Here is a 12,500-nt window from a genome sequence, read left to right on the forward strand (position 1 = left end):
AAATCTCCACCCTTTATACCCACCAGGCGCCGTGACAGTGATTCGAACCCAGGACCCTCAGATTGAAAGTCCAACGCTTTAACCACTCGGCTGTTGCGCCTGTGTCTCTTTATGCTTCACCACGCAGACACAGTGATGATGTTAGTCATCATCCTGTGTGTTATTTAACGGTCATGGTATCTTATCTTTTCATCCCTTCTGTATCCTGTCCAGTCTGTTACAAGAGGGGGATGTCTTTTACTGTCTGTGTTTCAACGATGTAATGCACGGGGCTTGTTGTAAGCACTGCGTACACCCATGCGTGGGCACACGTACACACACACACACACTCTCTCTCTCACACACACATGCGCACGCGGTGCGCACACACACACACACACTATAAGCACACACACAGACACACACGCACACACGCATGACCTTAGGCTACAGTTAATTCCACAAAAATATCATAGACATCCATCTCTGTTTCGACTTTCCTTGCTACTGTCATCAACAAATGAAACCATTGTAAAACAGTTCGCTATATACTTGTATAAGGCATTCAAAATCCGCAGTTTGATATGTGATTAACTCTTTCCATACGAACGGCGAAAGAGTCGACGTTAACAGCGTTTCACCCCAATTACCATCATCAAAATATTGCAAGCGGAAGGCTCTTATACTGAAGACGTGAATGTTGACAAAGAATACCACAATTCTGACGACGGAAGCTAAAGGTTGGGTCATTCAGACACCCACTGGACATCCGAGGGGTCTGTGTAGAGGAGAAGAGAGGACTGGCCGTACTGAGTGAGTTAATTGTGCTTTTTGTGTGTGCATGTGTATTGCTAGAATTGTAGTTAAATGTTTGCTGTTCCACATTGTTCTGGAATGTAACAATTTGTGTTCACTGATCCCCTTCATGAGGGGCTACGGCTTTTATTGAATAAAAATGTTCGTTCGTTCGTTCGTTCTCTCTCTCTCTCTCACACACACACACACACACACATGCGCACGCGCGCACACACACACACACTATAAGCACACACACACACACACGCAAACACGAACAGACACACAAACACACACACACAAGCTAATTTGGTTACGTTCTGCCTGACTTGTGCGGATGTGTCGAGGATTACTTGTTCGAAGACTCTTGTCACTCACTCATACAGAGAGAGAGAGAGAGAGAGAGAGAGAGAGAGAAAGTTCGAGTTTTTTCCATACTTGTGGAGATACACTTCGATATCAGGTTGTGTAATGAAAGGAAATGTGTGTACGTGCAAAACCGCCCTCTTTTTGGTTATATAAATAAAACTGAGAGAGAGAGAGAGAGAGAGAGAGAGAGAGAGAGAGAGAGAGAGAGATCCAAATAGAAGACGTACTTGCACGTACACATTACATTTCCTTTCATTCTTTTATAATACATCCTGGTAACGATAATTATGGCTTGAGGGACACTCTGTGTGTGTGTGTGTGTGTGTGCGCGTGTGTGCGTGCGTGCGTGCGTGCGTGCGTTCGCGCGTGTACCTATCAGAGTGGATCACGTTGCCATGGGTTCTTTTTCAGTGCGCCAAGTGCGTGCTGCTCAAGGGACCTTGGTTTATCGCCTCATCCGAAGGAACGGACTGGACGCTCAGTTTCAGTTTCCAGCCAAACGTGGAAGCACAGGCGAGAGCGTGGATCAGTATCAATATCAGTGTCAGTAGCTCAAGGAGGCGTCACTGCGTTCGGTCAACTCCATATAGGCTACAGCACATCTGCCAAACAGATGCCTGACCAGCAGCGTAACCCAACCCAGCGCTTAGTCAGGCCTTGAGAAAAAAAAAGGATAATAATAATAATAATAATAAAAAATGAAATAAAATAAGATAAATAAAATAAAAAAAGAACAAAAGTTCTAAAACAAAACAAACAAAAAAAACAAAAAACACACAAAAAAACACACAAAAAACCAAACAAAAAACCCCCCAAAATAAATAAATAAAATAAAAGATAAAAAACAAAACAAAACAAAAAAACAACAAAAAAACCCCCCCAAAAAACCCACCAATAGATAAATACATAAAATGCTACTACTAGTACTCATAATATTTAAAAGAGCGTGGATTCGAACCCAGACACTACATGACGGACACTGTATCGGCATTGAGATAGGCGTCTTAACCACTCTGCCAGCTTCCTCTCCCTTGTGCACAGATCCCCAGGCAAGGCTAATCGATCTGTTTTGTCCTGTCTGTATGCACGAACATCCTTTCGTTTATACCGATACGGATCATCGATAAAAGACAATTTGTGACACGTCGATTGCTTTATCCCTTCACAGATCCTATCCTCGTGATGGCCAGCTTATAATTACTATTGTATATTATGATATCAACGTTTTAATGGCAGTTGCGTGTCGTCTCGATTTTCACATAACAGGTGTTTTGCGTTAATTTGTTCAATGTCATAATTCAGCTCATGTTATTCTATGTTAATTGTGTTGTTTTATGCTAACGTACGTGTTGTTTTTAGATCATGTGTTGTTGTTTGTTTTTTCTTTCTTTCTTTTCTTGTTGTTTTTTGGTGTCATTTGACAATTTATGAAGGTTTTTTTTTTTGTTTTTGTTTTTTTAAAGAAGCAAAACCTGTTGTGAAAATGTGTTTCTTAATATGCATGATATTCTATAAACAGTGTGTGTGTGTGCGCGCGCGCGCGTGTGTGTGTGCGTGTGTGTGTGGAGGGGAGGATGATTATGGCTGTGTGTGGAAATGAAGCTGCTGTTGTGTATTGCTCGCTCGGATGTAATTTGCTTTCGATATGGTATGTAGCTTTTCGATTTTGTTGGTCCAACCTTTGTCACGCTGTGTGTGTGTGTGTGTGTGTGTGTGTGTGTGTGTGTGTGTGTGTGTGTGTGTGTGTGTATGTGTGTGTGCATGTGTGTACTGGACTTGGATATGGGCTGAGATATTGTGTTGGGTGAGTGACGAGCCTATGAATGCACAATGAGTTTCCTAATGGATGAATAAAGATGTATTGTACATAATCATCGTTCAGGATGAATGCTGATTTGTTTTAACCCTGAGATGTATCGTCGCTTCGTGGCTTCAGCTCTTGTCCTCAGATGTTAGTAGCCTATGATTATTATGCCAACACTGGGTCATTTCCCATTTCGTTTAGCCAGACTCAACAGGGCCATGACAGGACTGACCATGTAACATTAAAAACAAGAGAGGCAAGGCCTTAAAGACTCACTTGTGATAAATTAAGTCCCCTAGCATTAATTACAGAGTAATTTCCCTTTTTTACTATCTGCACCAAAACGTTTGCAAAATAAATAAAACTTCCATGCTTAGCAAAAGAAGTTCCTGTTTGAACAAAAAATGATAATAATGACTGCTCTTGTTGTTTGGTCAGAATATCAGATCAAAGTGCCAAGTTTAGAGAATACAAAAAATATAAATATAACAGTAAACTGTACAGTTTGCATATAATTAGGCTTCATTTAAAAAAAAAATTTTGTGCCCATCCCAGAGGTGCAATATTGTTTTAAACAAGATGACTGGAAAGAACTGAATTTTTCCTATTTTTATGCCTAATTTGGTGTCAACTGACAAAGTATTTGCAGAGAAAATGTCAATGTTAAAGTTTACCACGGACACACACACACACACACACAGACAACCGAACACCGGGTTAAAACATAGACTCACTTTGTTTACACAAGTGAGTCAAAAAACACCCTTCAACTTCGTTAACTATAAGGTCTTGTAACATCTTCAAAAATTCTGCATAACAGCAAAGTTCATGACGTATTTTCTTTACCGTTATTTACGCTCTCAATGCAAACGGGATAGATCAAAACAACTTCAAAGCCAGACACACACACAAATAAAAGGCTATATGTTGTATTGTATTGTACTTCTTTTATTTTATTTTATAGAATGTACTGTATTGTATTGTATTACTCTCTTTGTGACAACAAAATTCTCTCAGTGAAATTCGGGCTGCTCTCCCCAGGGAGGGCGCGTCGCTACACTGAGAGCGCCACTCATTTTTTGTATTGGAGAAAATACTGGCGACTGTGGCATTCGAACCAGTGCGCTCAGATTCTCTCGCTTCCTTGGCGGACGCGTTACCATCACTAGGCCACATAATATAGACAAACAAAACTGCAAGATGGTCAGCTATAGCGCTCGTCCAAGTGTTTACAACACCACTGCATAATAACCATCACAGCAGATGGCGAAAAACTGAGAAAATAAAATTGTCAAAACCTGCCGAAAATTAAAAAAAACAACGCCCCCCGTCCCCCTCTATCCCCCTCTCCCCCACCCCCAAACACACACACACTCAAAACAAAAACAACAACAAAACAACATACTGGGAAGACAACAGACAGTGAAGAACAACAACAACAACAACAATAATAATAATATAATAATAATAATAATAATAATAATAATAATGAGAAGCAGAAGCAGAAGGAGGAGGAGAAGAGGAAGTTTCAGTTTCAGTTTCAGTTTCAGTAGCTCAAGGAGGCGTCACTGCGTTCGGACAAATCCATATACGCTACACCACATCTGCCAAGCAGATGCCTGACCAGCAGCGTAACCCAACCCAGCGCTTAGTCAGGCCTTGAGGGGGAAAAAAAAGGTGAATAAATAATAGATAAGCTTACACAAATAAATAAATAAATAATAATTATTAAAAAAAAAAATTAAAAAAGGAGAAGAGGAAGAAGAAGAAGAAGAAGACTAAAAAAAAAAAGAAAAGAAAAAAAAAAAAAAAAAAAAAAAGAGACCGAAACAAAGCGAGAAAGAGAAAAAGAGGAATATCTATAGGAGATTTCCCGGAAGGCGGGGGGTTACTTCTCATCACAAAAGTTGTAATCGCACGCTGAAAGATTCCAACATACACCGACTTTTGAGGCAGGATGACAACTTGACGAAAGACTACTTTCGCTACATCGACAACGAACCCGGAATGACCCGAGAAATTCTTGCAGATTCAATGGCGAATGAAAGAAAATTTCCACCATCCGGAAATCCGGTTCTTACTTGTAATCATTTATTCTTATGAAACACGTGAATAGAAAATAAAAGTATAAATAGATAAATAAACATATGAATAGGTAAGTAAATAAATAGATAAATGAATGAAAGAATAAATAAATAAATAATAAATAAATAAACAAATGGTATTCTAATGTTGGAAAAGAAAAACCGAGTGGACAATATAAAAAAACAACAACATTTCTGACACACACACACACACGCACACACACGCACGCGCACGCACACACACACACACACACACTCTCTCTCTTACACACACACACACACACACACACACATTATTTTCCATTTCACAAGATATGACTGAATTCTTGAAAGGAAAGTTCAAACTGTAAAAATGACAAAATTATGCAATGATTCACAGTTCCTTTAAACGAAAGTAACCATGCAATGCAGTACACGAAAACCCAGCTAAAGTTGGAATCTATCATTTTTGACAATTTTTCTCTACTTTCAGAAAGTTAAAAAATCACAAATTAACATACCAAAACATAATTTTTCTATCACAGTTTTTGACTCGCTTGTATAAACAAAGTGAGTCCATGTATAACCCCGTATTCAGTTGTCTGTCCCTGTGTGTGTGTGTGTGTGTGTGTGTGTGTGTGTGTGTGTGTGTGTGTGTGTTATTCATATTTTCATTGATTTTTTTAAAAGTGTGTATCACAAGTGAGTCTTGAAGGCCTTGCCTCTCTTGTTTTTTCTTTCTGTTTTCCACAGTTGGTGTACCCGGAAAAGAAAAAAAACAAAAAACAACCCAACAACAACAAAGAAATGGAGAAATCGGCTCATGACAAAAACATACATTCACCTGCTTGTAACATTAGAACAAGAATAAAGCTTGTGTGTGGTGTCAAAGAATTCATATTTCTCTTTCTGCACTCAAACGAAGTCAAGAATGGTGAGTGGAGGAGTGACGTCATGCCACAAGAGCAGAACCCATTCAACAGAGATTGATTGATTGATGTGGATACTTATATAGCGCCTGAGATTGATTGATTGATGTGGATACTTATATAGCGCCTGTCCTCGGTCAGAGACCAAGCTCTAAGCGCTTTACATACACGGGGACATTTGCACCACAGGCTGCCTACCTGGGTAGAGCCGACTGACGGCTGCCACTGGGCGCTCATCATTCGTTTCCTGTGTCATTCAATCACATTTCAGACGCACACGCATACATACTCAGACAGATATGTAACATTTTACGTGTATGACCGTTTTTATTTACCCCGCCATGTAGGCAGCCATACTCCGTTTTCGGGGGTGTGCATGCTGGGCATATTCTTGTTTCCATAACCCACCGAACGCTGACATGAATTACAGGATCTTTAACGTGCGTATTTGATCTTCTGCGTGCGCATACACACGAAGGGGGTTCAGGCACTAGCAGGTCTGCACATATGTTGACCTAGGAGATCGGAAAAATCTCCACCCTTTACCCACCAGGTGCACCGAGATTCGAACCCGGGACCCTCAGATTTAAAGTCCAGCGCTTTAACCACTCGGCTATTGCACCCGTCAACAGTGAATGTTTTTTTTTCTTCTTCTTCTTCTTCGGTCATGGGCAGCAACTCCAACGTTCACTCGCATGTACTCGAGTGGGCTTTTACGTGTATGACCGTTTTTATTCCGCTATGTAGGCAGCCATACTCCGTTTTCGGGGGAGGTGAACGTTCAAATGAGAGACAAAAGACCGCATCTGTGTTTGAACAAAAATATTTTCCTGTAATGCTGATGAATCTTTTAAACTGCGGGTTTAGATCTCAGATTAAAATAACGTTTACCAACTGTGATCGTTAAGTGTATTGCCACGTCATTCCGCGGACGTAATTTCAGAAGAAGAAAAATCCCCTAGATTCAAATGCACTGAAGACAGCAACTTAAGTGAGGAATGTGTGCAGCAGTACCAACAGCGCATGCACCTGATTAAGCATGAAAAAATCTACAGTTCCAAGCAGTTTTATGACAAAATACTTACCGACAGCGAAAAAAAAAAAAAAAAAAAAAAAAAAAAAAAAAAAAAATCGATTTCCATTATTTTGACTTTAATGGCATGTTTTTGTGCACAGCTAAGAACTGCTGGCTGCGACTTTGGCTGGGCTTTTGCGTGTTGTGTCACATATAACGAATATAATATCCAAAGTCACATCTCGTATGGAGGAAAGTGAAAATAGAATGAGTGTCACAGAAAAGCACAGATTCGAAGTTCTGAGTGAACTTTCGGATAGTAAATTATCATGACGACAGCAGTTATGCACACAGAAAAGAAATCACATTTCCAGCAACAACAACAACAACAAAAAAAAGTATACGACGTAGACAACGATAATGGAAAGAATCACACTTCCAATGACTTCCCTCAACCAGAAATGTCCATGGCCATACCATACCACGCCATTCATTTTCACTCCTCATAGGTATGGCTGGCGTGTCTCCACGGAGAGAAATGGTCGTCAGTACACTTCAGACGACACGGTGGAGCTTGCTCTTCCTGAAAAAGGGATCAAAATAAAACCAGTTAATATGATTCATGGATTAAAGAAAGCGTGGTTAACTCTCTCCATACGAACGGCGAAAGAGACGACGTTAACAGCGTTTCACCCCAATTACCATCATCAAAATATTGCAAGCGGAAGGCTCTTATACTGAAGGGGTGAATGTTGACAAAGAATACCACAATTCTGACGACGGAAGCTAAAGGTTGGGTCATTCAGACACCCACTGGGCATCTGAGGGGTCTATGTAGAGGAGAAGAGAGGACTGGCCGTACTGAGTGAGTTAAAAAAAAAGGCCAGTCACTACTTTCCCTGATAACACTAAAATGAAATTAAATGAGTTTCAGTTTCAGTTTCAGTTGCTCAAGGAGGCGTCACTGCGTTCGGACAAACCATATACGCTACACCACATCTGCCAAGCAGATGCCTGACCAGCAGCGTAACCCAACGCGCTTAAATTAAATGAACTAAAATAAAATAACCAACCAGTGTGTAAATGATCAGTACCTGGGGATTGTTGGGTCAGTTTGTTGGTCGGCTCATTGTCGATCAGTAACAGAGCTGATGACAAAACTGCATCAACATCAGGGACAATAATGAAGGTAAGAACAACGAACTAGTATCCGCTGTCAACACAACAGATAAAACCCCCAATAATTTCAGTTTCAGTTGTTTCAATTTCTCAAGGAGACGTCACTGCGTTTGGACAAACCCGTATACGCTACACCACATCTGCTAGGCAGATGCCTGACCAGCAGCATAACCGAATATGCTTAGTCAGGCTTTGAGCGCATGCTTATATTTTTGTGTATCTGTCGGAGTAGATTTCTCCTACACAATGTTACCAGAGGACAACACTCTCGTTGCCGTGGGTTCTTTTCCAGTGCTCCAAGAGAGTGCTGCACACGGAACCTCGGTTTATCGTCTCATTCGAATGACTACACGCTCAGTTTGATTTTCCAGTCAAACTTGGGAGAAAGAGTGTGAGCGGGATTCGAATCCAGACCATCAAGAAATCTGAAATGGTTGATGGGCGCCTAAAAATAAATAAATTCCTCCAATATACCACCTTTTATATATGACAGCATGCATAACAAATAGAATAAAAACTGTTCTGCCAAAGCTTTTGCATAACTTGAACATCTAACATCTTGTGTAACATAAAGCACTATTCAGAAAACGAGTTCTAAACCCTTACATATGTGGTTCACATTCGTGTAAATTGGCTCATTTCACAGAGTTATGAAATGCCACATCATCGTAAATGGAAAATTATCAAAACATTTCACGCAACCACATACAGGATGATATCAGGGATATACACTTTCACCCTTATTGTTTTGTGCTCATGAATTCAAGATTAGGAAATACCAATAGCAGTGATACATTGGAAACTGTCAAATCAACATTCACATTAGATTGAGATAAAACGATCGTATAAATGTTGATTTAAACATCGTCAATTTGATGATTTTTCAGGGCTTACTGTTAATCACGATACTGAATGTTGGGTTAAAGTGGAAGAAGAAAGCTGCCATCTCACAGAGCACAAGATGAAATGAAAACCCCCCCTAAAATATGTAATGTATTTGGTTCACGATTGATTGATCAATAATAACTCGGTGAATACACGTGACAAATAATGGAAGCTAAGAACTAATACAAAATTTTCGTCAAAGTGTGTATGTACATGATACATCTGAAATGAAATGAAATTATGGTGCTTAGAGCCTCGCCGACCAACATGATACATCTGGAGATGTGAACATTGCACAAAGAAATGAAATGAAATTATGGTGCTTAGAGCCTCGCCGACCACTAAGGCCATCTCAAGGCTATCGCCGCGTCAATAACTACTACAAGGATAAAAAAAACAACCAATTAAAACGAGTCACCACTTCAAACTTTCCACTCCAAAGTTAAAAAAAACTTCCATAGTTTAAAACCTTCAAATCTGGTTAAAAATGTTCACTTCTTTTAAGAAGTCCATCAGCACCCACGGAGGGACATCACGAAATAAAGTCTTCAAAGAAACCGCCGTGTAATGTCTGCGTCTAACGTCATGCAGATCCCAACAGTCAAGGAGCACAATGAGAGGCTCATCACAGGGAATGCATCGAGGGGCCTGTTCCCCCTTCAACAAGTAAGAATGAGTAAAAAAAAAAAGTGTGCCCCGTACGCAGTCTACACAGCACAGACTCCTCCTTTCTGTTCTTCACCCCGGCCCGAAGGGATAACATTGCACAACGGTAAGGTGTAACATATAATTTATTTTACACAGACATGATGATATCATCAAAACATTTCGATCACATAAATCTTGTATGTATATACACAGAACAAATAAATACTGCACCACGTGTAAAGGAATTCTGGAAGACTTAAGATGTAGCTACAACGTGGAAAGGCGTGTGCACTGGCTGAAAAGTTATTCATAGTATTCACTTGAAAGTCGTATTCGTATTTTTGTGTGCAAAAACCATATCTTGTAGAAATGTTGTGTAAAACCTTAATCTAATCCACAACAACGTCGCAAGCTGCATGGTTATATTGCTGTACTCCAAATAAGATGGACATGGTGATGTCGTTTGTTATGCATCATACATTATTGTCGTTGATGTGCATCATTCTACTCGACATATTTCTTGCAAATGGAGATGATATACTTACGTGAAATGTGGCTCATTCCACACTGGTTAACAACTATACTTTAATGCACTTCTTTTCCTTGGATGCAAGTCACGTTATGCTTCTACACGTTCCTACAAAAAATGTGAACTGATCTTTTTAAAGCATGTTGACAATTGTCGAGCAAGTTAACTCTTTCAGTACTGCGAGGATTACAGCTCATGCAACCTTCATCACCTGGGTGGTTTCAGCAGTAGGATTCAGATTAACTCACTCAGTACGGCCAGTCCTCTCTTCCCCTCTACACAGACCCCTCGGATGTCCAGTGGGTGTCTGAATGACCCAACCTTTAGCTTCCGTCGTCAGAATTGTGGTATTCTTTGTCAACATTCACCTCTTCAGTATAAGAGCCTTCCGCTTGCAATATTTTGATGATAGTAATTGGGGTGAAACGCTGTTAACGTCGTCTCTTTCGCCGTTCGTATGGAGAGAGTTAAATAAATAAATGACATAGACCATTCACATTTTGCCTCACCTACTGATGTTTACAGCAATCACTGTAAATATCGCTCTCAAGATCAATGGATCAAAGGCACGACATACATCTCAGAACATTAAAAAAAAAAAAAAAACCCACAAACTTATCGATTACTGAAACACATTTTTCTACCATCAATACGTTGCCTGGAAATTTATCATATTTTGATGAATTATGATTATTCTGATATCTGAGCAATGCTTGGTCGAAGGGTGGAACTGGCAGGTATATGTTTTATCTGATTCTGAATTCGCACAGAAGAAAGATTCCTTACTCAGGACCAAGACAAGAATGCCCGGGTTCAACCCGTGACACTGGCCTGGACCTTCCTTAAAATCTATGACAGTCTGTTGCTGTAACTCAGTCAGATGCCTGTGAGCTGTCAACAATGATGCAACTTTGACCTCCGTTCCCTCACAGCCTGTCGAACCCAAGACTTTTCCTGTATCAGTTTTGCTAAGAAACGTGGTGTGAAACCACCGACATACTCATGTGGGCTCGAAATTTAAATTAAAAAAAAGAAAAAAAATTCTAAGTAAAGAAACTTTCATCCCGCGAGTTTTCAGCGCTGTTTTCCGAGAGATCGGTGAAAGGAAACCAGCACCGAAAGAGTGGGTACCTCGATAGGGGGAAGAGAAGGATGACTCTAGCAGGGAGCCCGACATATATGATGATGTCACGCCGGTGCTTTCGGCCTCCATCCCTGTCGGGGAACCCTGGTCTACCGACCTCATCGGCATGCTTCCCTGGTTATAACTGGGTCTCCTTCCAGCAGCTGGAGGCAAACAATTGATCAGCGTTTGGACACACACACACACACACACACACACACACACAAACACACGTGCGCATTATTTTATTTTATTTTATTTTTTTGTCTTCGTATTCGTCGGTTGTGTTTAAAAGCATACTGATGACATATATGAGTCATTCGGATGAGACGATAAACCGAGGTCCCGTGTGCAGCATGCACTTAGCGCACGTAAAAGAACCCACGGCAACAAAAGGGTTGTTCCTGGCAAAATTCTGTAGAAAAATCCACTTCAATAGGAAAAACAAATAAAACTGCATGCAAGAGAGAGAGAAAAAAAAAAAAGGTGGCGCTGTAGTGTAGCGACGCGCTCTCCCTGGGGAGAGCAGCCCGAATTTCACACAGAGAAATATGTTGTGATAAAAAGAAATACAAATACAAATATTTTCGTGACTCTCTCTCTCTCTCTCTCTATATATATACATATCAACATGTCACTCGTGCTTGGCATATATTTGTGACCTCCCTTCCATCCCAGTTGGATCCCCGGTCTTAACGGATGAAAATTTATTAGTTTCGAGGCGCTCTATTGGATACCATTATTTATCTTTCTTTTTATTCTTCACAGCATATTTTGTTGTCTTGTTTTCTTCCTATTCTTTATCCATCCTTCTTGAAAAGTCACTGGATCAGGTGACTTTTTTTCTGCCCCATTCATCTGCACCGTTTCAGTGGCATTACTCCCACTCCGCTCATTTAGATTCCCCCATACACAGCCACACCCGGGTTCGTCCGTCGCAGTTCCAGCGTCGGCAGTCCACAAGGAACCATCGATGTTAGGTCGCCAGGAGGCCACACACCAGAGGAGACCCTGCACTGCTGCTGAGTCACTTCGGTGGTGTTCAGTGGTGCCTGTTCTGTTTTAACGTACTTAGGACACCACCTACTAAGCCCCCTACTAACGACAATAATGGCTTAGTCGCGGAGCCAGATTGAGTGAGCGTCCCTCCCAGAGTGAAGACCGCCACCACGTCCCTCAAAC

The 12,500-nt window shown here is 40.7% G+C and overlaps 1 long non-coding RNA gene across 1 annotated transcript in view; it reads right to left on the bottom strand.

Moving 5' to 3' along the window:
- Positions 1-7,151: 7,151 nt before the first annotated feature.
- Positions 7,152-12,500, bottom strand: part of LOC143277303 (uncharacterized) — a 5,822-nt gene continuing 473 nt past the window's right edge. The window contains exons 2-3 of the long non-coding RNA XR_013053721.1: positions 11,327-11,482; positions 7,152-7,537 (exon numbers count right to left, since the gene is read on the bottom strand). This is a non-coding gene — a long non-coding RNA (uncharacterized LOC143277303). The remainder of the gene's footprint in view (positions 7,538-11,326; positions 11,483-12,500) is intronic.

The sequence above is a fragment of the Babylonia areolata genome, chromosome 34 (assembly GCF_041734735.1).
Source record: "Babylonia areolata isolate BAREFJ2019XMU chromosome 34, ASM4173473v1, whole genome shotgun sequence".
NCBI classification, from domain to species: Eukaryota; Metazoa; Mollusca; class Gastropoda; order Neogastropoda; family Buccinidae; genus Babylonia; species Babylonia areolata.